The sequence below is a fragment of the Balaenoptera ricei genome, chromosome 10 (genome assembly GCF_028023285.1).
Source record: "Balaenoptera ricei isolate mBalRic1 chromosome 10, mBalRic1.hap2, whole genome shotgun sequence".
In the NCBI taxonomy this organism is placed as follows: Eukaryota; Metazoa; Chordata; class Mammalia; order Artiodactyla; family Balaenopteridae; genus Balaenoptera; species Balaenoptera ricei.
The window spans coordinates 65,331,045-65,358,927 of NC_082648.1; the positions used below are offsets into that span (position 1 = coordinate 65,331,045).

Genomic DNA, 27,883 nt, shown 5'->3' on the forward strand with positions numbered 1-27,883 from the left:
TGTGAGGTGATATCTCATTGTGGTTTTGATTTGGGTTTCCCTGCTGATTAATGATGTTGAGCATCTTTTCATGTGCCTGTTGGCCATCTGCGTTTCCTCTTTGGAAAAATGTCTATTCAGTCCTTCTGCCCATTTTTTAATTGAGTTGTTTGTTTGTTTGTTTGATGCTGAGTTGTATAAACTGTTTGTATATGTTGGACATTAACCCCTTATTGGTCATATCATTTGCAAATATTTTCTCCTGTTCAGTAGGTTGTCTTTTTGTTTTGTCAGTGGTTTCCTTTGCTCTGCAAAAACTTTTCAGTTTAATTAGGTCCCATTTGTTTATTTTTGCTTTTATTTCCTTTGCTTTAGGAAACAGATCCAAAAAGTATTGCTTCAATTTATGTCAAAGAGTGTTCTGTTTATGTTTTCCTCTAGGAGTTTTATGGTTTCTGGTGTTGTATTCAGGTCTTTAATCCATTTTGAGTTTATTTTTGTATATGGTCTTAGAGAGTGTTCTAATCTCATTGTTATACATGTAGCTGCCCAGTTTTCCCAGAACCACTTATTGAAGAGACTGTCTTTTCTTGATTGTATATTCTTGCCTCCTTTGTTGTAGATTAATTGACTATAAGTGTGTGGGTTTATTTCTGGGCTCTCTATTCTGTTCCATTGATCTGTTTTTGTGCCAGTACCATACTGTTTTGAATTTAAGATTTTTTTCTCAGATAGAATGAATAAGATTTGATAAATGATTGAAGGTAGGGGATGAGATATATTGATGAGAAGTGCCTTTGAAATTTCTATCTTGAGATGGGGTGTGTATTATTTAGAATTTTGGTTGGCTGCTGTACCAAAAATCCAATTTAACAATACTTTTTTTAAAAATTGGGGTATAGTTGTTTTACAATGTTTTGTTAGTTTTAAACAAGGCAGAAGTTGGTGGGTGAATGGATCAAGGAAATGTGATATGTGTATATACACAATGGAATATTATTAAACCTTAAGAAAGAAGGAAATCCTGCCATTTGTGACAACATGGATGAACCTAGAAGACATTATGCTAAGTGAAATAAGCCGGTTACAGAAAACAAATACTTTATGATCTCAGCTATATATGGAATCTAAAATGGACAAATAGAATCAGAGAGTAGAATGGGAAGATGGTGGTCAAAGAGTACAAAGTTTCAATTATGCAGGATGAACTTCTGTATAGCAATGTGACTATAGTTAACAATACTGTATTGTGTTTATGCTTGAAATTTGCTAAGAGAGTATAGATCTTAAGCATTACTACATTAAAAAAAAAGAAAGAAGAAAAAGGTACTTGTGAGGTGATGGATATGATAATTAGCTTGATTGTGGTGATTATTTCACAACACATACATATATCAAATCATCAAGTTGTACACCTTAAATGTGTATAATTTAAAATTGTCAATTATTAAAAAAAATAGACAAAAGTTAATTTCTCTTTCAGGGAAACAATCCAGGCTTAGCAGTCTAGAGATAATATGGGGTTCTGTGGTATTGCAGATTCAGATATATTTTCTTGGTTCTCTACCTTCCCTTAGGGTGATACCCTCATTCATATGGTTGAATAAGTCTCCTTACCAGTCCATCAAATAGGAAGAAGCATGCTCAGGAAGTCTGTTCACATTCTATTGCCACAACTTAGTCACGTAGCCATTTTTAGAAGTAAGGAAGGCTGGGAATTATAGTCTTTATTCTGGATGGCCATGTACGCAGCTAGAACTTGGGGATTCTATTGTTAAAGGAAAGGAGGGAGAATGAATTCTGAGGTATAATTAGTAGTTAAGCTACAGAGTGTCTGATGACCACATTAATAGAGATCTGAGATGGAGGAGGTAAGACAGATTTAGGAAGACATGGGGAGATAATGAGTTCCATTTTGGATATTTAAAATTTTAAGTGTCTTTGAGACTATCTGATAGCTATGTCCAATAGGTAGTTTGGAGTAAGGATTTTGATAATGACAGAGATAAATTTGACAGTCATCAGCAATTTATTTCTGTTTCAGATGAACTGGGGAGGGCATTAGTAGTGAAGATTAAAGGCTAACAGCAGAATCTAAAGGACAGCAACCTTGGAAGGAGTGGATAGGAGATAAGAGTCGAAGCCAGTCAGAAAGGTTAATAGAGTAGAGGGGGAGATGGGGAAGATTGACATTAGGCTTCTCTTTCGAAGTTGTGGAACTCATTCCACTACTCCTATAGCAGCAGTCTATAACATCCTCGGATAGATTACCATCTATCAGAAGACAGCTTCCACATTCCCTAAGAGTCCAGTCACAATGGCCTTGAAATACGGCCTCAGTCTACTGCTCAATTTATTCATGTGAAGCAAAGACCAGTGCCACAGGGAACTCTAAGAAATATTGAAGCACTTAGCCCTTAATTCAGAGAATTGAATAATATAATCTCTCTCAATTCCTTGCAATAGTTCAGTATTTATCTCCTTCCTTATTATCATTAAGGAAATAGCTTTTAAGGTGATAGACTTGAGAACTGACTCACAGGCGGTGGCCCTTAGGTTCACCTGTAAGCGCAACAATCCATGCTCATTGGTATGTGGGAACCAAGAAGGAGTGAGTATTGAGAAGTCGCAAGCGCTGAAGAGAGATCAGTTGAGGTGAGAACTGAAACTAGGTGTCGGGTATGACATTAATGAACTCTTTGGTGATTTCAGCAAAAGGCATTTTAGTACACTGGTATTAGTAGAAACTGGAGGATCGTAACTTGTGGAGTAATGCCCACTGAGCTGTAGATTAACAAAAACTGAGCAAATGAAGACAGAAAATGTAGACTGTGATGCTTTCAAAGACTTTCTGCTGATGAACAGAAGCTGGATGGATGATTATGATGAAGGGAAAGAGCGGTAGGACAGGACCTTGAATTGAAGACAAATCTCTAATGAGTTATATTCTTCCTTCTTCCCGCCTTCCTCCTTATTTCCTTCTTCTCTTCCTCCCTTCTACGTGGAAGTTTTAAATGTGTTTACAGTCTCAGAGAAAGAAGCCAGTGCGAAGGGAGTTGCTTAAAGCATAGGAGGGAGGTGTCTAGTACATGGAGGAAGTCCTTCATAAGAAAGATAGGAGCGAAGGAAAGAAAACAGTATAAGAAAATATATAAGAAATGTATAAGAAAATAGTCCGTATTGGATAAGTTTAGAGATGATGTTTGAGGAGACAAGTTGGGAGAGTTCCTGTTTGATATTTTCTCTATGAACTAGAAAGCTGGTTTATCAACTGTGTATAATGGGATGGTTAGAGTGGAGAACATAGGAAGAGTAAAAGGCTGCAATGGGAAATATGAAAAGGAACTCACTAAAGACAAATGTGGTGAGGGCAGACCAGTGCCAATGGCCCAGATGGAGTCAGAAACCATCAATCGTGCTTCAGTTGGCATAGATGACATTTTTAGCAATACTTTTGATTGCAAACATTTAGGGCAGAATGGATACTTTTTTATCCAGGGCAGAAGGGGGGGGGGGGTGCAACAGAAGAATAAGAGAGAAAAGTGAGTCAAGAATGCTGGAAGTTTGAGGTTCCAGACTGGCTAGGAAAGTTAGTTTGGAATGAAAATGTAAAAGTAATGAGAAAAGGATTAGCATTCTCAGAAAGATGAATACTTAAAACCATACATACTGAAATCTTAATAAAACTATGAACAGAGGTGTTGATAAAGAACCTACAACAATGCCCAGTACAGAGTAGCCCCAAATAAATACTCTTTAAATGACTTTTTTTCCCCTCTAAGAACCGTACATTATTCTTAAGTAGTTTTGGGGGGTGGGGTCCCATTTTGGAAAAATAGCTCTATAGAATGCAATTGAGATGCAAATTGACGATTGGATTGTGTTGCTGTTTCTTTGATGACATTTCCTTACTTTTGAGTGTCTCCTAGGTTGTTTAGTTTGTGCTGATATAGTCCATAGTTCATTTGTTTGTTTTGTCCTTATTTAGATAGGTTTAAACTTTGTATATAGGTGTAAACTTTGTACATAGTTGGTAAAATTCTGACTATCTTGGGGATGTTTAGGTAGCTTATTAAGAAGATTTATTCACTGTCTCTCACAAAACTGGACTCGAATTAACACTGCACTATGTACAGAAATAAGCCTTGTTCCTTTAAACTCTAAATTTAAATAAAGACTCACTTAACTATTTTAGATGGTGCACTTAAAAAAAACAAGGCAAATGGAATACTGTGAAATGGGTGTTTGCTTTAGGAGTTGACCTTATGTTGCTTCAGTATTTGTTGAGAGCCTAGTATCTAAAAATTAAGCTATAGTTTCAATTATGAAAGATGGACTGAGGACTCAATACTTACGGAACAAGAGAGAAGGGGCTGCATCATCACTAATGATAAATCATTTCAAAAGCAGTTCAGTTTTCTATGCTGTAGAAATGCCTCTTAGCTATAGCAATTCTAAATAATACGGTTATGAGATACATTAAAATCATGCCTAGAAAAATGCCTTACAGTCATTCATTCGGTCAAGTCATTTAAGCTCTCAGAGTCTCAATTTCCTTGTCTGTAAAATGGGAATAATCATCCAAACAGGGTAGTTATAAAAATGAAATTGACAGCACTTACCCTTTGGTAGTTACCTTTAAATATTAGTTTTCTTGCCCACTTTGCTATTAAACTAGAAGATTCAGTTAATCAATTGACTCTCATTATATTCCTTTCTGAATGACAAAAAGTCAAGGAAACAAATCTCCAAACCATACCATCTGGTTTTATTTGTACAAACCCACGTAAAAAGAGTAGGATATCAGTTCTTTATTTCTGCACATTAATTTGTATTGAGCCTTCTTTAACATGTTCATTTTGTCCTCTAAGATTAAAGATGTAAGAGGTAAGTGCATGGGGCTTCCCTGGTGGCGCAGTGGTTGAGAGTCTGCCTGCCAATGCAGGAGACACGGGTTCGAGCCCTGGTCTGGGAAGATCCCACATGCCGCGGAGCAAATGGGCCCGTGAGCCACAACTACTGAGCCTGCGCGTCTGGAGCCTGTGCTCCGCAACAAGAGAGGCCGCGATAGTGAGAGGCCCGCACACCGCGATGAAGAGTGGGCCCTGCTTGCCACAACTAGAGAAAGCCCTCGCACAGAAACGAAGACCCAACACAGCCATAAATAAATAAATAAATAAATAATTTTTTAAAAAAAGAGGTAAGTGCATGAAATAATCATACTTCCTGAGTGTCTGATTATAGTAACAGTGTACACTCTAGAAGAATGTCAATAACCAGCATTTGTCTTGAGTTCTTTATACTCTTTAACTTGTTTTCATATCCTTTATTGCATATGATTCCACAGGGAACATTTCGCTTATAGAGGAATATATTTTACCATCCAGCTACTATTTTACCACTGTGGTTTTTAAAAAATTGCAGTTAATTTTTGCCTCACTGAGTTTGTTGACTTTCAAGTCCCCAGAGATTCCTTCTGAAAAACCCCTCAGGTAAAATGAGTTACCTGGTAGTGGCCTAGGAGTTAATACTTTGCATTTTATTCACTGGAATGTCTTCATCATGCTACACAGTAAATGACAGTTTGTTTCAGGAATGAGTTGGTGACTTCAAGGGGCTCGATGTTGGGTGACAGTATTAGTATTTGGCATTTAAATTTAGGCAATTCATATTGAATGCAAAGGGACGCCATGCTGTTAACTGGTGGATGGTTATGCTGTATATAAGATAATGATGTGGTTTATTCTGACTTTTTGTTAATTTTTTAAAGTAGGTTTTATTAAACCAGTGCTGGATTAGGTCCCCTTCTTTCATAACATTCTGTCATCCTGTTTACCTTCTTAATTCATTATCACACTATATTAGTTTAGTTGTGTTTTTGTATTTTTTTTTAACTTTTCTGCTAGAATGTGAGCAACTTCAGGGAAGAATTTATGTCTTCTTTGCTGCACTCCTAGAACCTAGCACATAGCATGTGCTCAGTGTATATTTGCTGAATTCAAGAGTCATTATGTATTTAGTTGCAGGAAAAGGGAAAACCTGCTAAAAATGCCTTGAACAATAAAGGAATCTGACTTAATTTAGGCTTAATTCAGTCAAGACTCCCACCACAAACTTCACCCTCATGCTTGCTTCCCTCAGGCTGTAATAGGTACCCTCACAGATTTAGGACAGAAGACAGGGTTTGTGTCCCAAACTGCTGGAAACAGTCCTGAAACTCACTCCAATTGGATTCTTTTAGGTCACATGCCATTCTTAAACCCATGACTGTGGTCAGGCCTAGAATCTGCGATTGACTTTGCTGGGATTATGTTCTGCCCCTAAAAGATGATTGGAGTCAGGAGATAAATGAATGCAAGGATGTTATAAAAAATATTTACTACAGTTAATGAATGGAATTCCAGATCTTTTGTGCATTTTATTTAATAAAGTGTAGTGAAATGAGAACATTTAAAAGGTTTTTTTAATCTGAAATATCTGTCATAGTTCAAAAATAGTTGCCCATATGTTTACACAAATAGTTTTAAATCTGTTAATAATAATTCTGGCTGTACACAATTAACTAAAACCCAAGATTTAGCTTAGCAAAAGTTTTACTGTGTACTTATTTTCATGATGCAATTTAGGAAAAATCTTCTACCACCCCCATCTCCACCAACCTATCCTCTTAATTCTATGAGGAATTTTAGCCTTCAACAAGGAATGGATTTTTCTTTTGATAATAAGGAAAATGACTGAATAACTGGATAAGGGAAAATGGAAGGAAACAAACTTTGCAGATGCGGTTTTGCCTAGAGCCATCCCAGATATTTTAGGCTTCTAAAAAACTTGATTTTGTGTGAGCATTTACACTTTGCAAGAATACAGATGAGTGAATGAAGTATCTGAGGATGGGGGAGGGACGGTAGCCAGGAAGCCAAAACCAATATTGCCCGGGGGAGGGGGGAGGGGGGAGGGAGGGGGCGGTGCCACGCATGAAACTTAAGTCATCAACTTGTAGAATATGTGTTTATCAAGTATTCACCTCCGTGGCAGTTCCACTTTCTTCAGTTTCAACCCCAAACAAATCCTACTGTCTGATCCATTCTTCTCTTACTGCCATACAGCTTTGCATTATCATTTAACTGTTTTCATCTGCATATATTGTCTCGCTAAACAGAGTGTAAACCTTCTGAGAGCAAGAACTTTGTCCTGTCCTCTGGAATTATCCCCAGCATTTTGTAGAGGTGTATTGTAAATAATTGGAGCTGAATAAATGCTTGTGAGAATTGGTTCAAATGTTCTCTTCCACGGTGATTTGGGCAAAGGTGATTGGATCACAATGATGTGAAAGTGTTTCCTTAACTTTTTTTTTTTTTTTCCCCTGAGAAACTTTGCCATGCAAAGAAAAAGATCCAGTAAGAAAGGAGACTGTTAAAAGATTTGCAAAGGGAATGGAACCATTTGAAATTATTTTCCCTGCTTTTCTGATGCCAGGTTTCTAAGGACTTTCAAACAACTAGATAATAAAGGAAGAAGTTTTATGGGTGTGTCACTGCATTTATATTACTTCCATAAAATTCATAAAAATGTCAAGATATGGACATACTATCATGCTATTCAAACATTCTTCTTAAATAGATGCAGGGAAATGAGGAGAGATAGTACAGTATCATTATTGTTTCCATATTTGTTGTAAACAGTGAAGTCCTTGTCTTTTGTGAACTGTCAGCTTCAAACATTCTGCCAAAAACCTTCTAAAGCAAGTCCTTATTAGAATTAATCACAAGTGTCAGTTGAGACCGTATTATGCTTTCCGTGTAATTGAAACAGACTGTTATATCCTATGTGCAAAATATTTGCTTTGTTCTGGATGTGCAGTTGGGCCATAACAAGATGCTAATAAGAGAAAGACTCTTTTGGCTTGCTGAGGCTCAACATGCTAAGCAGCTGAGGTCTTACCCTCTTGTACATAGTAAAGCTCTTTTCTAGGGCTCTACCTTGATTTGTCCAGGCTGGTAGCAGATTTCCCCAGTCACATTCCAGAGAAAACTGGGAATTCTCCATTTCATTCTCCTCATCTAATCATTTGTCAAGTCCCATCAATCCTCTCTTTGAAAATTCTGGCTATGTTCTTCTTTGGCATGCAATGTGATATGGGAGGAGTACCTGTGGACGGGAGACAGGTACGATGAAAGAGTTGTGCTGGTCACGGAAGGAGCTGGTGATGGATCAGTAGCTCTGTAGTTGAGATCTCATCCTGAAAGTCTGTCTGGAATCAGCTGGACTCCATTTATTGAGATTCAGAAGAAAATTTCAAAGACCATCTTATTTGTGCTTGGAACTCTAGGGCTTCCTACCTCCAGGCAGCACTAAAAGAGTCAAGTTCTGCTGAAAGCCCTGAGAATGGGAACCCAGTCTCCATGGACTCAGAAGTAAAGCGCCTCTTTTTGCCTTTTTATTTGGAAAGTGGGATATTTTAAGAGACTAAGTATATTTGACCCAAGATGTGTGGGATCTGTACACTTTTAGAAATAAAATAGACAAGAAGACAAGAAACTAGAATAAGAGAAAAGTAAAAACTAAACCCTTGAGAATAGAGGGTGTCTAGTTTTCAGGTAATTTTGAAAAGTCCTATTTAAAAATATTTTTTTTAGTTCTTCTTAATAGTAATATTCATGTTTGTGAATTTTGACTACTTTAATAATACTTTTTCATTTTACATGTCAGTGTGAGAAGAGTTTATTCTCTTGTACCTAATAACCCACCTCAGAAGGTGGAAATAGAAGTACTTTAACCAGGGCACCCTGCAGGGCAACGCTTCCCAGTGAAATCTCCCTCCTGACAAAGCAATTTTGTTTTCTAATTTTCCATTTATTTTAATGTTCCATTTTGTTCATCTTTTCCTGTCAGAAAGCTTTTTCCTTGAGTTGGAGAAAATTAGTTGCAATGCCTAGAATGCCTCCCCTTTCTGGGGAAAAAGAATTATAATTTCAGTTGAGTTTGATGAGACTGGGCAAAAGGATGAAATGATAAATATAAATACTAGCTATTTATTCTCCTATAAAATATTACATTCTTACTTTGAAAAAGTTGAAACAATTTTATTTTAAGAGAAATATGTGCACATAGTAGAAAGTTCAAATGCTTAAAAATATATGAAATGAAAATTCTTTAGGAAATTTTCCATCAATCGCCAGTCTACTCCCCAGAGGCAATCACCATTAACAGGTTTTTGTGTATCCTTGCAGTTTATATAAAATACACATACACACACCACAAATTGAATCATGCTCTACATATTTTACAAAGCTTTGATATTTTTCCTGAAGTGTTTTGAAAGTGCATACTTAAAAATGATGAACAAAGTTGCTGTAATAAAAGCAGAAGACATAAATAATTGAGGATCGCTTATCAAATGTACTTTTTTTTTAAACCTGAAACGGATTAACAGTACTCTATCCCTTGGGAGAAAAGGGCACAAACGTCTCTTCGTGTTTTATTTATTTATTTTTTATTTATTTATTTATTTATTTTTTGGCTGTGTTGGGTCTTCGTTTCTGTGCGAGGGCTCTCTCCAGTTGCGGCGAGCGGGGGCCACTCTTCATCGCGGTGCGCGGGCCTCTCACTATCGCGGCCTCTCTTGTTGCGGAGCACAGGCTCCAGACGCGCAGGCTCAGTAGTTGTGGCTCACGGGCCCATTTGCTCCGCGGCATGTGGGATCTTCCCAGACCAGGGCTCGAACCCGTGTCTCCTGCATTGGCAGGCAGATTCTCAACCACTGCGCCACCAGGGAAGCCCTCTTCATGTTTTAAATTGTTGATTCAGGAAGTTACTCAAGGATGTTTGCTACCACTCATTGCTTTTTTTAATTCTATAAATGCTGTTAATGAGCTAAGGAGATAATGACCCCAGAAATGTCACCTCAGACATTTTGGATGGTATTTATTGTTATGATTTCATTGTACATTTCTAGTCTCAATTCTTTTTTTTTTATATATATAAATTTATTTATTTATGGCTGCATTGGGTTTTCATTGCTGCACGCGGGCTTTCTCTAGTTGCAGTGAGCGGGGACTGCTCTTCGTTGTGGTGCGTGGGCTTCTTAGTGCGGTGGCTTCTCTTGTTGTGGAGCATGGGCTCTAGAGCACAGGCTTCAGTAGTTGTGGCACGCAGGCTCAGTAGTTGTGGTGCACGGGCCCAGTTGCTCCACAGCATGTGGGATCTTCCAGGATCAGGGCTCGAACCCGTGTCCCCTGCACTGGCAGGTGTATTCTCAACCACTGCGCCACCAGGGAAGCCCCTCTAGTTTCAATTCTTAATGAGCTATTAGCAAAACTAATTTTTAGATTATTTGCCAGAAAAGACTAGACCTTATAAGTTCATAATCCCATAGTAAATAGTGCAAACAGGCTTGTAGAAGCGTAATTGCTGGCGAAATTATTTTATATTACAATATTATTTGAAATATGTGAATTTGGTGAAAATACAGCTATTATTTGGCCTTGGCTGTGGAAGAATCACTCTTCAGTCATTCATGTGGAAGGTACCTCCCAATGATGATCTGCATTGTAGAAAATACGCAATTTTGAGTTTTTATAGAGCAAAACTTAAGTATCTGATTCACTGTTGGATAATAAATCTGTAATTTCTGTAATTATGTCTTTCTTCCTGGCAGAGGCGGTTATGTGAAAGCAAATGGTGTGTTCTCACAGGTAGGTCTTGTCAAATTGCTCTCTCTCTTTGCATCCTCCAGTCTTCAGAATTAGCACTTCCTTCCCCACCTGGAGGTGGGAGGCAGCAGGGGAGAACAGGTGCACCTTGGTGGTATCAGTGTTGCTTTTCCAGGATAATTTGGCTTGATGAGGGCATGCATTTATCTGAGCCGATCACTACTTCCTGTGGATTTAGAAGGCACCCTGACAGATTTTGGAGCAAAGAGATATTTTTCTCTAATGTTGCTTTATTATTTTACAGAATTACAGTTTTCAGAAATATTTTTGATCTATATTCTTTCTTCTCATTTTTAAAATGCCACCCCCTGCGATTTGAAAGGAGTCTCCTTTAGTGGCAATTACCAATCTCATTGAGCTCTAGACTCATCTTGCCTTGGAAGCAGAATAAACTAGATTTTATTTATTTGTTTATTGGCCAGTTATTTGCATAGTTTGCTCAGAATTCTAAATACTACAGTGAGTGGATTTTTATGCACGTATGAGTCCTCTACATGCGTAAAATTTGTTCTTTGTTTAAAAAGGAACACAACAACTTTCATTTCTCTTTATCAGTGTTTTCAGTGTCTAAGGCAGTTGATTATATTGGCACATCATTTGGGAGGGTTTGGGAACATGGCAGTAAAGAGAAGTCTGGGAAGTGAAGTTAGCAACCTTTAGCCTCAAGGAGGAGTAAACAGCCTTTTTATATGAAAATTGTGCTCCAGGGACTCAGGTGTCCTCTGTCCTTGAAGTGTGCTGTCTCATTTCCCATCATGTTGTCTTTTGCCCTTATTTGGTGTTCACTCTGTAGAGAATAGCAGAGGGAAATTCTTGGTATTCAAGGCGGCCTGTGTTCTTCCAACACTTGTGCCCATGACTTTCAAAAGGGCCTTGTTCTCAGCATTTGTGGGTGAGGCTGGAAGGAGTATGTGGGGAATAAATGGCCTTTTCACAGTATAAACCCACGTATGATGTCATTTATTTCTATGTTTTGTATGGCAGTTCACTGAAATTTTGTCACTTCTCTGTGGCATTGTCTTTTTGTCTATTAGGGACTCAAGGGTTTTTCTCCAAGAAACCGTTTATAATATTTAACTACAAACCAAGTTGACCTGGCAGCTGTTGGTTGATTTGGTACCGGGGGCCTGGTCTTCTTCTGGCTGGACTTCCCCCATATAACATTAAGTTTGTGATCATGAAAAGGGGGAGCTTGGGCCTTTAGACCAGGCATCTATGTGTCTAGGCCTTGCCACTTCATTGAACCTGTGACCCCAGCAAAGCTACTTTGTCTTTCTAAAACTCAATCCCTTCTTGTGTGAAACATTGTAGGGTATTGTAATGTTTCTAGATGCCTAGCCCATGGTCTGAATACCAAGTAGGTATATTCAGTGAATAACTCTCCTTCCCACCAACTTTCGATTTTTTTTTCTGCTACCTATATATTCCATTCTTTAAAAAAAAATTTGTTCCCATGTTAAATTTCTTATTTAATATAACTTTTTTTATTGAAGTATAGTTAATTTACAGTGTTAACTTCAAGTGTACAGCAAAGTGATTCATTTATACAAATATGTGTGTGTGTGTGTGTATGTGTGTGTATGTGTATATATATATACTTTTTCAGATTCTTTTCCATTATAGTTTATTACAAGATATTGAGTATAGTTCCCTGTACTATACAGTAGATCGTTGTTGTTTATTTGTATTATATATAGTACTGTGTATATGTTAATCCCAACCTCCTAATTTATCCCTTCCTCCTTTTCCCCTTTGGTAACCATAAGTTTGTTTTCTCTGTCTGTGGGTCTATTTCTGTTTTGTAAGTTCATTTGTACCTTTTTTTTTTTTTTTAGATTCCACATATAAGTGATATCATATGATATTTGTCTTTGATTTACTTCACTCAGTGTGAAAATCTCTAGGTCCATCTATGTTGCTGCAAATGGCATCATTTCATTCTTTTTTATGGCTGAGTAATATTCCATTGTATACCACATCTTCTTTATCCATTCGTCAGTGGACATTTAGCTTGGTTTCATGTCTTGGCTTTTGTAAATTGTGCTGCAGTGAACATTGTGGTACATATATCTTTTCAAATTATGTTTTTCTCCATATATTATATGCCCAGGGGTGGGATTGCTGGATTATATGGTAGTTCTATTTTTAATTTTTTAAGGAACCTACATACTGTTTTCCATAGTGGGTGTATCAATTTACATTCCCAACAACAGTGTAGGAGTGTTCTTTTTTCTCCACACCCTCTCCAGCATTTATTATTTGTAGACTTTTTAATGATGGGCATTCTGACTAGTGTGAGGTGGTACCTCATTGTAGTTTTGATTTGCACCAACCTTTACTTTTGATGTTCTAGTGTCCTCCGAGGTCAATGTTCATCTTTCCAGAAGTCATCATTTTCCAAAGCATTGGTATCTCTCTCTTTTGCTCTTTGATATTGTGTTTTTTTGTTTTTACTTTTAACTGCTATTTAGGATATAAAACATTATGGAATTTGGAGGCTAGTGGAGATTCCTTAAATATTAATCAGCATATTAAAGTTTAGGAGGGAATATATATTCAGGACTAGCTTGCTCTATAATGCCTACTGACATTTTAGGTTAGGCAGGTCTTTGTTGTGGGTGGCTGTTTTCCACAGAGTGGATTGCTTCCCAGCATCCCTGGCTTCTATCCACTAGATGTCAGTAGCACTACCCTCTCAGTCGCAACAACCAAAAATGTCTCCAGTCATTGCCAAAGGTTCCTTGGGGGCAAAATCACCCCTGGTTGAGAACTTCTGATCTGTAAGGAAAGGAAGTCTGTGCATGGATACCTCTTAAACACATAGCCTTTATAATGCAAGTGTCATCCTTTATTGTGGCATTAGGAATTCTGTATTTTCTAGAAACCTTTTGTTCTCAGTCTGACTATAATAGTGAGAAGAAACTTTTAATTATTAATAATATTTAAAATTTTATCACTATAATATTTTAAATCACTTATTTATTTTTTGAAAAATGCAACTGGGCACCTTTGTGGACCAGGCACTGTCCTACATAATGAGTATTTTAAGATAAATAAGGCAGCATTCACTCAGCAGTTAAGAGTGTGCGTCCTAGGGTCAGACTGCCTGAGTTCAGGCACTGGTTCCAGCATTTCTGGCTATGTGATCTTCAACAGTGAGCATCTCAGTTTCATCATATGTAAAACGACAGTTATAGTACTGCTTACTGTCATATACTTTTTGATAAGGTTAAACAAAATCATATGTAAAGCACTTAACACAGTGCTTGGTGCACAGCAAGTTCTTAAAGAATGTTAGTTGTGGTGGGTATTATCATTACCTGCATCAACAACATTATCATTATGGGTGCTGTGCTCATTCAGGAGAGCGGCACCTAATCTTGAGTCGGGGGTGATAGCAACATCAAAAGTCTTTCTAAAAAAGATGAGCCCTGAGCTGAGCCCTATAGGACCAGGTCACCCAAAAGGTAGTGAGGTGAAGAAGAAGGGGGGAAGGGCATTCTAGCAGAAGTATTTCCTTTTTTAAAAATGTCTAATCTGTGATATAGAAACAAATAAGTATCATTTAAATATTTTAAAAAGTAATATTCATTTTTCACCCTGTATTTCTCAGTCCACAACTCTTTATACTTTATAAAAGTTTATTTTGCTATTAGAAGTGTCACAAAGTATTTTTATACCATTTTAATGAAGTATTGACTTTAAATGAAAACCTTATTTTTCCTTGAAAACTATATGATAAAAACTATATGATAGTCTTGTCTAATTTTAGAATTCCTTCTGACCACAGACTCAGGAAAGCCTGGCTATTTTCAACTTCCTTTTGCTTCTTTACAAATAATGTCAAAGCATAAGTTTTATTTAATGGATTTTTTTTTTCTGTCTTTCATTTCCATGTTAGCTATCTTATTTATATGAGAATAGGGATCTAATCATCCTTGGGCAATTCTTGATGAATGCTCAGCTGCCCTGGTGATTCAAGTATAATATTCAAAAATAAACCATACCCCTTCTTAACATATATAAGGCTTAGTGCAATCTCCAACACATCCATAGGCTTCTGTGACCCATATAATAACCAGTGGGGTAGGTAGGACAATTTTAGAGGTAGGGAAACTGTTCTCAGAAATATCGTTACTTGCCTAAGTCGACCCAGTAAATATGAGAACTGGGCAGGGAAACCAGGTCTTCCTGACTTCAAAGCCTGTTATTTCTACTACATACACAGTAATATATTAAAGTGGATCCTGTGCAGTCATACATCTCCTTTTCAGAGACCTCTTATTAACTGTGAAGGGAGGATGGTGTTCTGCAGAAAAGCTCAGTATCTCTTCTTTATTTCTTTTATATTTTATGATCCTAAGCTACTGCCAGTGGACTTTAAACTCTTCACTAGTTTAATCCTTTTTTTAATTATTCAAGAAGAATGTATTAGAATCCATTTTAGCATTAACATGATTCTGAATAATCATTTATCTTGCTTATTCTTATGAGCTTCCTGAGGACGTCTTCTGTGACTTTATCTTTGACACATTTCACAGTTTTGCTCATTGAGTTCCACACCTACTGGAAGCTCTTTGGACAAATGACTATTGAATTTTCTAGGGTAGATCGACAGTTCTTAAGATTTGACCATTTTACAGGATAGGTGATTGTAGTAGACAGCTTCCAAATGTTCCCCGGTGATCCTGTAATCCCCTGTATTCATGCCCTTAAGTTCCATCCTACATGGAGTAGGGCTGATTTGTGTAACCAAGGATGTTGCTATCAGACAGGGACTGACATCCAAACCTAGGTCATAAAACTTCCATCCTGCTCTTTTGGATCACTTGTCTTAGGGGAAAGCTAGCTGCCATCTTATGACGACACAGCCATCTTATGAGGAAGCTCTATGGAGAGACACATAGTAAGGGACTGAGGCCTGTCTAGACCATGTGAGTAAGCCATTTGGGAATTGAATCCTCCAGCCACAGTCAAGCCTTCAGATGATGGCAAACCCTGGCCACTGTCTTGACTGCAGCATCATGAGAGATACTGAGCTGTAACCACCCAACTAAACTGCTGCCAAAGTCATGACCCACAGAAACCAAAAAATAGTACATGTTTACTGTTTTAAGCCACTAGTTTGGAGGATAATTTGTTATACTGAGCAATAATTAACTAGTATAGTGTTTATTTGAAATGATTTTAAACCTGTTGATAGTCAGGTGCTGTTAAAACACAAGTGAAATATTAAGTGCTCTACGTTTTTTTGTCTATTCAAAATGGCATACACCTTTTATTTGTTCATCTATGCCAATATTATAATTAAACAATGATTCTTTTAATTGATTTTGCTGATGGTCATTTAGTATTTTTAATTTAAAATAAAGGAGATAAATGGAAAACATTCATAAAACTGAAGTGTTAGGCAGTTATAATCTATTGAATTAAACTCACTTCTAAACTGTTGCAATGTGTTTTAACATATTTATATGATATCTCATAATATTAACAAAATAACTTGAAGAGATTCACCCTTTTTTTTTTTTTTTTTTTTCACACACACACACTGTATTTTATTTTTACAAGAGATAAATCGACTGACACCAAGCATTGTACAGGGATGACCACAACAAAAGCAACAATGATTGCAATTACCAAACATGAAACACACTCATACTATGTCATAGTATTGACATTCAGTCCAGTAATCCTCCACTGTAACAGCTCCTTTACTTTGCAGTGAAAATTGATTTGTATATTCTTTGCCTCTGAGTCCTTGTGGAATTTTTTTTTTTTTTTTTTTTAAATTCAGACAGAAAGTCACAAAAGAGATTCACCCTTAATAAAAAAAAAAAGGTTGTAATCCTTGAATATTACTTTTATCTTAGTATTTCATAAGATTTATTCATTGATCTTATAATACCTCAGAGAAATAAGGACAGAAGGAAGAAGAAAGGAGGGGCAATAAATAATAAGACAATAAATATTATTAGCCCTCATCTACAAATAAAGAATTGAAAGCACACAAAGTCTAAATTGATTGTCAATAGCCTGGTAGAGGTTCCTTCTTGTATCCAAGGAGCTTATGTTTCTTTTAGTTGCATTGTTAGGATAAGCTTTGTATTGTGTAACCAAAAAGTGTAGCTTTGAAACCTAAGGACATAAAGGATGACTCAGGAGATTCGCTCACAAAATGATAATCTTGTTGTAATAATCATTGAAAATATGTTTTATAAGCCAAGTTAGTAGTATATCGAATGCTTTTAGTATTCAATTTAGTATTTAGCGCATGTTATTGTGCTTTTAGCACAATGCGTCTCCTTCATAAAGCAATTTTACTTTGCCATCTTTTGAAAAAGTGGTTTATTCTATTGGCATAACAAAATGATCACTGCCAACCATGATTCTCCATGCTTCCTCAGAAAATAAAGCTGTCTCTTTATCCCTACTTAAGTTTATGAATACTGTCAAAAGCCACAAAGCTTCCTGAAATATTTAAAAGGAATGTATATTCATCAATAATATTTTTTAGATTCCATAAGCTTCTGATTAAGACCATAAACCACATCAGACAGATCCAGAAATCAGACTCTAAGTCTTTTCTACTGGTCCTTTGTTCTGACCAGAGCAATTGCCTTTCATGATTTCCTCTTACTTTGACAATTTTCTTTATTGGTAAAGTAAATAAAATGTATGTATTAAAAATGTAGCTGTGAATCTTAGCATATTTTCTTGTCTTGAGCTTTGATGGCAGGTGTGCTTGGCCTCCGAAGCAGGCATTTCACGGTTGCTGCAGATGGTGTGTCCTGTCAGTTGGATTCACACATGATGTATGGTATTAATTGTTTCTGGACTATTGAAGGAATGAATGCTTTTGCTATCACAGGGAACACGGGGGAAAGAAAAATAAGTAAGTAGAGTTGTCATGTGTGAATTACTTTCATTTAAGTCACCATTTTTCTTCATGTGTATTTCTTAAAAAAAAAAAAAAAAAAAGAGGAACACAGGGAGGCACTCCATTCTCAAAATGACTTTGGAGTGAAAGCAGTTTTTAAGAGAGGAGAGGAATTGCAAATTTGGAATGTCTGTTTCTTTTTTTCTGTGTGTCTCTCTTACACACACACACACACACACACACACACACACACACACACACACCCAGTTTGGAAGATTTCAAATGTTTATACACCCTTCTGATAAAGGGTTTATTAAAAGGATGTGAAAGACAGATGATCCTGAATTTACTTCCATTGCCAAAATAGAAACAAACAAATTTTCTTCATTGTAAAATTAAGGATGCTTTCCATTTAGAGAGTACCTTTTAGACCAAATCATAAAAATAAGTGTCATTTTGGAAAAACTAGAGCTGTGTTAGTCTCATACCTGAAATTCAGCCTTTCCCTCCTCCTGTGCCCGACTTTGCTACCAATGAAACCTTGGGCAACTTATCTTCCTGAGCCTCATCTTTCTAATGTTTATAATGGGGTTTTTTGAAGATAATCGATGATGAAAACTTCTTTATCACGTGCTACTTCATAGAGTAGTTGCTCAGTAAATGTGGTCATTTTTTCTACTCACGATGATGTTGGCAGGTGTTACTGAGACAAAAATGTAGATACCCCAGTGAAATCTATTCACACAAAGATTTACTTGTACTTGTGCCCAATCTTCAGAATAACACTTCTGATTTTGAATGTCCATTTTATGAAAAAGAGACCAAAATAGCTGGTTGCTGAAAGAGTACAGAAGGAAAATATTTTGGCATTTATGTGAATGAATTGAATGAACAGTTAAAAACTTAGACGTTATGAAAACCAAAAGTCATAAAATACTTGAATCAAAAAAAGAGTTGAGAAACTTAGGTGACATCATAGTAAAAGTTTGAAGCAGGCATAGACATGGCAGCATGAGTGTAGAGAAGTTGGAGAAGCTGATGGAGGGGTGAAACAAGTGGCTCAAGTTTTTAAAAAGCTGTTCTTGAAGAAGGATTGGATTTTTGATGTATTTGAGTTCATTCTGAAACTCAGTCTTGAGATGTACTAGAAGTGATAAATAAACAATTATGTTTGCCATTTACAAGTTTATCATTTATAAAATTATTTCCCCTATATTTTCTGGGTCAATCACAGTGAAACCCCAGGGGATGGTAGTTAAGAAGCCTTCCTACAACTTTTGAGCCCTATTTTGAGAATGGAGCTATAGAGACTGGCACATATAAGCAATGCCCTACCCAACAAAGCACCCAACAACCCAACAGATGTGAGAAATGAACGAATGTAGCCTCTGGATAAAAACCATCATTTTGTTTAAACCCTAAATAAGTAAGCAGAAGCTAATACAACTGTCATTGAGCTCTCCCTTTCAACCACAAAGCTTCGTTGCATACCACCTGTGAGCTCAGGAAGTCTCATCAAAAGAAGATGATCCCCCACCCCACATGACAATCACACAGTTTACATTTTACTGCCTGCCATTACATCATTCTGTATCTTAGAACCTGAGAAATAATATTTGGGTGAAGTGTATAGGCTTCAGTGATGCTGGAATAATTCAAATTTAATGTTCTTATTCTTTCAACAACAATGTTTTGGTTCCCTTATCTTTCTAGCATAGCGCTTGCCCCAGTCATTATTATTATTATTATTATTTAATTATACAAATGAGGAAAAAGAGTAGAGGAGGCAGGAGACTCACAGCATTGAATTTCAAGTCTTCAGTGTTTTTCCACCACACCACACTAATCAAGGTCCATTGTGCTCTACATCATGCTCATCCTTATGAATTTTTCATTGGAAGTTGGAGGAGAAATGATTAGCCAAGCACCAAGAAAACATGATGCATAGGCTAGTTGTACTTGTTCCAGAATATTTAGAAAGGCAGTAAAGTCCTCATGTTTTAGTTCCTGGCTTCCACACATTGTGTTCTATCAATCACATTAATTTTGTTCCATTTACTAAATGAATTTTGATGTGGAGAATTTATGAAACATAAAGTTGGATGAAATATGTATGTGTGTATCTATAATTTATATACTTTAAAAAATGTATTTGGTGTCTGAAACAGTACTGAGAGTTAGATGCAGACATAGCAATTCTTTTGTCATCTAGGTAGGTGCGAAAGTGCATATCTGTATGTACCCGGAGAATGTGATATACACATAGTGATTTTCAGTCGATGATATTTGTAAGACCATTTTATGTTAGACAGTCTCATAATAGAAACTAATGGATACCAAACTGTATTGACAGAAGTGTGACTTGGCAAATATCAGGGCAGGAAGAGGAATGACTCATCACAGTGTCTGCTTTAGATGTCTTGGGATACTATGGTTTTGAGGCCAGAACACATTTGTATCAGCATGAGTATGTTTTCTTCAGATTAAAATATGGTATTTTTCTGTTACTGAAAATGGATTGATTCTTTTATTAAAATACTGTAAGACTAAAAATAAAATAATGCATTAAACTAAAATTAAAGATAACAAAGGCCTGTTTTTACCCATTGTCTCTTTAAGCACCAGAGAGCCATGGGCAGGGCATCGTGATTAGAGCTGTGCTTCAGGAGGTTAATCTGAGGATAATATCTTCAGTGGATTATAAGCAAACAGAATTAAGTCAGACTGGGAGGAGAATATTACAGAATAAGAATGAACCTCAAGTGTTTACAGACTATCACAGGTTCTTAACTGGGGGTGTGGGAATGTTTGGAAATGTTTTCAGTTGTTACAATCCCTGGGGGGCGCCTCTGGTATTGAGTTGGTGGGAATCTGGAAAGTGAAACATCCTACATTATGAGAGATCACCTGCACAGCAGAGAGTTTCTGATCCCAAGTGCAGGCACAGCCCTTGAGTGAACTGTGTAACTCAGTCAGTGGGCGTTTGGGGGGATATTATCTAAGAGGCAACGTAATAAGGGATGAGAAACTTCAGGGGAGTCTGCCTTACTTCTGTGCACCATTCTTAAGGTCTACCACGTTCTCTGAGATGGAGGTATCTTTGTGTTCGTGTTCTTGTCTTAAAAAATAGTCAAATGCCAGGATTTTCCCTGAGTTTTCTCTTAGAAGAGAATGAGGAAGATAATTCTTATCAGTAACATAAAGACAGACATTTCAACGTTTACATTATTGACAGCATTTTACAGGGGAGAATTATAGATAAAAATATCTGTTAAAAACTCAGGGCAAGAGCTTATGATTCAATCTCCTTAAAATAAGATGATGAAGAATTAGCTTCATTTATTACTGTACTAGTGAAATGATTATAAGAAGAAATGTTGTTTCTGAATTCATCCATTCTTTCAGCAAATGTTTTTTCAGCATTCATTGTGTGTCAGACACTGCTCTAGGAATTAAGCATACAACAATGTCTTAAGGGAACTTGCATCATAATAATGAAGACAATATAAATAATGTCAGGTAGTGTAGTTAAGCACTAGGAAAAAGAGTTAAGTGGATAGAAAAATGACAAAGGGTTATTTTAAAGGGGCAGCCCGAGAAAAGACCGTCGTCGTGAGGAGGTGGCGTTTTGAGTAGAAACTGAATAAACGGCGGATGTCAGCATATGAATATGTGTGGGGTAAGATATTAAGCAGAGAGATCAACAAAAGCTCTAGAATAATGGTCGTGTTGAAGACCAGTGAGGAGACCAGAGAGCAAGAGGAAAGTTGTAGAAACAAAGTTGGAGAGGCAGCCAAGTGCCCAGAGAGATGAAAACTCCGTGTTAGCCCAAAGAACAGCTTATATTCAGAGGCATCTTAAACACCGCTGCAAGATCCTGCGTATAGAAGGGATACTATCTGACAAATGTTTCCAAGGGATCACTCTACACTCTGTAGTTTTCTTGGTCTGGCAAGAGTGGAAGCAGAGGTTGACTTGGACAGGTGAAAGGGCAGAATTGTGAAGTGACTCTTGAAGATAGAGTTTGCAGGATATGCTGAGGGAGGGATGGAATGTAGGGTGGGAGAGAAAGAGAAGAATCAAGTATGACTCCAAGATTTATGAATTACTCTCAATTTATGGGATGTTCATTTGAGAAACATGTTATTGCAAAGTTAAAATCGACATTATCTACCATTTAACCTCTTTAAGCCCTTTCAAACATTGCATTGTAATTAAAGGCAGACATTCCTAATTCTCAGGGATATTTTAGTGGCTTATTCTATTTCTTCTTTTTTTTTTTTTTAATTGAAGTATAGTTGATTTACAGTGTTGTACCAACCTCTGCTGTACAGCAAAGTGACTCAGTTATACACATACAGACATTCTTTTTAAAAATTCTTTTCCATTATGGCTTATCCCAGAAGACTAGATATAGTTCTCTGTGCTATACAGCGGGACCTTGTTGTTTATCCATTCTAAATGTAATAGTTTGCATCTACCAACCCCAAATTACCAGTCCATCCCTCTCCCTCCCCCCTTCCCCCGGGCAACCACTAGTCTGATCTCTATGCTGTGAGTCTGTTTATATTTTGTAGATAGGTTCATTTGTGCCATATTTTAGATTCCACATGTAAATGATATCATATGGTATTTGTCTTTCTCTTTTTGACTTACTTCAGTTAGTAGGATAATCTCTAGTTGCATCCATGTTGCTGCAAATGACATTATTTTGTTCTTTTTATGGCTGAGTAGTATTCCATTGTGTGTATGTACCACATCTTTATTATCCATTCATCTGTCGATGGACATTTAGGTTGTTTCCATGTTTGGGCTATTGTGAATAGTGCTGCTATGAACATAGGGGTGTATGTATCTTTTTAAAAAATTTTTATTGGAGTGTAGTTGCTTTACAATGTTGTGTTAGTTTCTACTGTACGGCAAAGTGAATCAGCTATATGTGTACATATATCCCCTCTTTTTTGGCTTTCCTTCCCATTTAGGTCACCACAGAGCACTGAGTAGAGTTCCCTGTGCTCTACAGTAGGTTCTCATTAGTTATCTATTTTGTACGTCGTATCAGTAGTGTACATATGTCAATCCCAATCTCCCAATTCATTCCACCCCCCCTTTCCCCCTTGGTATCCATATGTTTGTTCTCTACGTCTGTGTCTCTTAAAGACCTAAATGTAAGGCCAGACACTATAAAACTCTTAGAGGAAAACATAGGCAGAACATTCTTTTTTTTTTTTTTTTAACCACTATCAATATTTTATTAATATAAATATTACTAGGCATATTTTAAATATGTTTATAATAAATATAACTTTAAAAATAACACAGCATACTCATTAAATAGCTTGATGATAAGTACAGTGAATATTACTGTTAGAAAATTTCTATTTTAACAAAATTTACTATAAATAATAAGATAAGCTCACTAGTATGGGCAGTCTTCTGAGGAGATGGAGATAATTTTTAGAGCTGATATCTGTTAAAAATAGGAGTCTGCTTAGTGTGGTGTTTAAAAACAGACTCTGGAATCCAGACATGGGGGCAGAACATTCTTTGACATAAATTACAGCAAGATCTTTTTTGACCCACCTCCTAGAGTAATGAGAATAAAAACAAAAATAAACAAATGGGACCTAATTAAACTTAAAAGCACTTCTGCACGGCAAAGGAAACCATAAACAAGACAAAAAGACAACCCTCAGAATGGGAGAAAATATTTGCAAACGAAGCAACTAACAAAGGATTAATCTCCAAAATATACAAACAGCTTATGCAGCTCAAAACCAAAAAAAAAAACCCAATCAGAAAATGGGTGGAAGACCTAAATAGACATTTCTCCAAAGAAGACATACAGATGGCCATCAAACACATAAAAAGGTGTATCTTTTTGAATTATAGTTTTGTCTGGGTATATGCCCAGGAGTGGGATTGCAGGATCATATGGTAATTCTATTTTTAGTTTTCTGAGGAACCTCCATACTGTTCTCCATAGTGACTACACCAACTTACATTCCCACCAACAGTGTAGGAGGGTTCCCTTTTCTCCACACCCTCTCCAGCATTTGTTATTTGTAGACTTTTTAATAATGACCGTTCTGACTGGTGTGAGGTGATACCTCCTTGTAGTTTTGATTTGCATTTCTCTAATAATTAGTGATATTGAGCATATTTTCATGTGTTAGTGGCTTATTGGAGATAAGTGGATTGGAGATTTTTCCAGCCTTTGACTTTGGTTTTCTGTAGTATTGTAAACAGTCAGTATATAGGATGAGGTTTAAAAATACTTCAAAAGTACTTTCTTCAAAAGTAAGAAATACTTTTGAAGGAATGAAGTATAAATAATAGGGAAGTTGTTAAGAGTGTGAACTCTAGAAACAGACTGCCTGGGTTTAAATGCTGACATCACCACTCATGAGCTTTGCAACTTCAAGGAAATTAGTTACCCTCTTTTTCCTCACCTGTAAATTAGAAATAATAATATTGCCTACTTTAGAGGATCATTGTGAGGATTTAGTGGTTTACTACATATAAAATGCTCTGAGCAATGCTTGGCACATAGTAAGTTCTTAATAAGCATTAATGATTTTTATTATCTATTAATACTGTTGCTAATAAGAACAGATATGTAGTGATTTGAATTTAAAAAGAGGCAGTTTCAGAAACAAAAGACCTGAATAATCCATAAACTGAACAAGCCAAAATGAATAATTGAAAGTGAGTTCTGCATAAAATTAATGGAAAGAAACAAAACTCAATAGATAAATTCATATGTAAAAAGTTAAAAATTATATCGGACAATTCTTGCCTAACAACATGCTTAAATTTGTAACCTGAGAGAAGAAACATAATATCAGCAAGAGAGACAATTTTTTCAATTTTTATTTGTATCATTAAAGTATAATTGTCACACATTTGCTGTTTTTTTTTTTCTTTTTTCTGTTTGCAAGTTGCTTTTGAGGAATCCAAAATCTAAACATATTTTCTGCATTTCCCAGAATTTAAAAAAATTTAATAGCATTCTCAAGTACATTGAGGGTATTAAATTGAATGTACACAGTAAGTAAACCTTAATTGCTTATATAGTTGAAAATAATTCTATCATATTGAAAAAAGTTCTCAAGAATGCCTAAAACCCAGTTTTATAAGATGCTGATTAGTACCTATACTAGTTAATAACAATTTTATCCTAGTACAGAAATAATAAAGCTGTAAAAAATGATAGCTGACTTATTTACAAGCCCATAAATACTGTCTTTCTTTAGAATCTAGTAATAGTATTCCAACAGGCTTGGATGTAAGTATTCAATAAATATTTGCAGCTTGATTAATGTTTAATTATAAATTTCATGTGCTAAGTGAAGTGACAAAAATTCTGAGACTGCTCTATGAATCACGGAAATAGAGCAGAAAATAGTGGCTTTTAAGTTGTGATTGTGATAAGTGGCCTTTAGTTTGACATTTGAAGCTGACCTGACAGCATTGGGATCATCTACAAATATTTATCCAGTACCCATTATTTAATGTGCATTGTGATTGGAGCTTGGGCGTTTCACTTGCAAAGCTGTGGGTAAATATGGTTCTTTTTTTGGTTCCTTTTATCTCTTGCTTAGACTATTGAAATACCATTTATTCTTATTTTTCCCCGGAATAAAATCTAAAACATTAAATATTCTCTACAGTGTGGTACCAACAGACCTTTCCAAGCTATGTAGTAATATCCTATTTTACTGTCTTAATATACTTTACTGCTTAAATGTATGTAAGCCATATTCATTTTTGTACATTAAAAACTCTCCTCTCTGTCTAAAATGACATTCTGCTTGTTACCCTGCTTTTTTGGGTGTGTTGGGAATGCGTAGCTTGCTGAAAGTAGGAACAAAGCAGGCTTGGGAGAAGATGGGAGGAGCTAACCTACACAACAGGTGAGTCCTTGCCAGGTTGTACTAGTCTCAAAATTTCCATTCTTGCATAATCCAGGTGTTTTTAAGGGAGTCTTTATTGGGGCCAACTCATGGCAAGAGTGGTTACTAAAGTAGTTGCTGGAGGAGGTCCCTTAGATTTAGCACCAGAGGTGATGGAAGCAAGGTGAGAGAAGAACCTCAGTCAGGAACTGGACAGTGAACTCCAGGACTCAAATGACCAGGGTCAAAGTTAGTTAGGAAAGCTGCAGCCAGATTCTCATGCACATACTCTGGGACGTAGGAGTGTGAAGAGCAGACCATCCAATTGCAGATTCCTCTCCCTCCTGGTGAAGGAGCCTCCTAATTCAGTGTCCGTACCGTCTTCCTAGTGGAACTCGAGGCTATGCCCGAAGATGCGCAAGTTATTCCTTCTGGCAGCTATGAGCTCCTCAGTGGGTCAGGAGTTTCACCATCTTTCAGGGATATTGGCTGAAAACTGTTTTCTTCAGTCTCCTGGGCTGGATTTAATCTGCTCATCTTCTGTGTTCCCAATAGCCTGCTTTTTGTAACTCTTTTATGGAAGCTAATAGAGTTGGCTTTGTAACAGAGTAAAATCATGTACCTTAAGACCAGGCCTCCATTCCACCCCGGTACCTGGCCCATAGTAAGCATTCAGTACATGCCTTTTTGAGTGCGTTGGTTATGTGAAGTACTTTAATGAAGTGAGGGAAGAACCAGATTTTTTTTTTTCTTGGCAGTATTTTCCTATTGTCTTAACTGCTTATATTTAAGGCTTTAGGCTCTAATAAGCCTCCCATTCTTGTTAAGATATGTGGGAGAAAAACAAGTCTTTTATTGCTTTATTTCAGTAGAACTGGCAGATTCACACCTGATGATTTAATCATCTATTTTTAGGCCTCATTCACCCTGTGCACGCTGGGTGAACAACTTGCTGTTCATTAAACAGATTGTACATTAAGAACTATAGAGTACAAAAGCAGAAATATCATACATTTGGTGATAATTAGTAGTGTTCATTTCTTCACTAAGTACTAGGGCATACCATACTGTTTCCATAGCAACCTCTATTCTGTTCAATTAACTGCCTAATGTGAATATATGAATAAGTTTCTGTGTTTAAGGAAAAAGCCCTCAAACAACGAGGTGATTTAAGAGTTTACAGTTACAGATGTAAGCATGTTGGTTTTACCTTATTTTCTACTTTACTTCTGGAAACACATTTTTGATGTTTTTAGGTACTAGTCATAACCAGGAAAAGCATGAAGAGTGAATACATTTTAATGAATTTCTAAATGGCCTACTGAACCAGATTCTCCTAGTCCCCAGCTACTCCCTGGTTGTAAATTATGCAAATGTACAAGCTGCCTTAACTCTTTCAGGACACTAGGGTACCATTTGGCAAGTAGCTACTCCAGGAACTAATCCATCATGGGGGGAAAAAAAGAAAAAAAAAAAAGGCCATTTCATAACAATTAAATCAGTGTTGCTTTAATTTATAAAATGTCCCTGGAAAGAGCACTGGCGTTATGCCAGTTTTTCTGGAGAGAAAAGCTTATAGATATTTTCAGCAGAGTCTCGGACACTGTGGCCAACAGAGTGCTATAGAGGAGACAGCAATGACTCTGGATTCAGAGATCCAAGTTCAAGTTCTGGAGTCACCATATGCTAAGGCTGAGACTGGAAATACCAGCTTCCCCCATTGTGAGGATGATACTCTTGATATTAAGTCGGTTCTTATTCTATATCACCCCCTTATGTGATTATGTCAAGGCACAACGGTTATGAGTTAAGCGTGATCAGTTTCCCTCTTTTCTTTGGTGGAACCTTATTAAATTGTTAGCATTGACCACTTCTGACCTTAAAGAAAGTATAGTTCACTGGGGCCCAGTCCATTTTCCTAAACCACTAAAATGTATTGTTTGGCTAAATAACCTCTGTAGCCTGACACATTGCAGGCACCCAGGAATCATTAGTACCTTTTCCATTTCTAATCATCAGTTGGGTAATGGGTATAATGTCAACTGGAACAGAGTAGTGATCTGCCTGGTGTTTGCCTAAGTGATTTGGAGCTTGGTGGAAGGATTGAGATCAGGTGGAGAATCAAGAAAATTGTTTTATATCCTACTCATTCCACTAAGAGACACACCTGGGGAGCTTTACTATTCCTCTATTTTTCTAACTAAAATGAGAATGGTGATGTTGATGCATTTTTTTCAAAGGGGTTGCAATCTTTTGATGTTCTTTGTAAAAAAAAAAAAAAACTACTAAGTTTATACCATCCATACATTTATATATCACTGTTAAATATTTATTATTACCTCTGTTATCTTTACTGGCTATTTTAAAGAAAAAAATCTAAAGTCCATCCCTTATACTACCGGGAATGAAGAATCTTT

General features: G+C 36.6%; 1 protein-coding gene across 1 annotated transcript in view; it reads left to right on the forward strand.

The window, feature by feature from the left end:
• NAV3 (neuron navigator 3) overlaps positions 1–27,883 on the forward strand; it is a 584,734-nt gene that overhangs the window by 29,528 nt on the left and 527,323 nt on the right. The window lies entirely within an intron of this gene.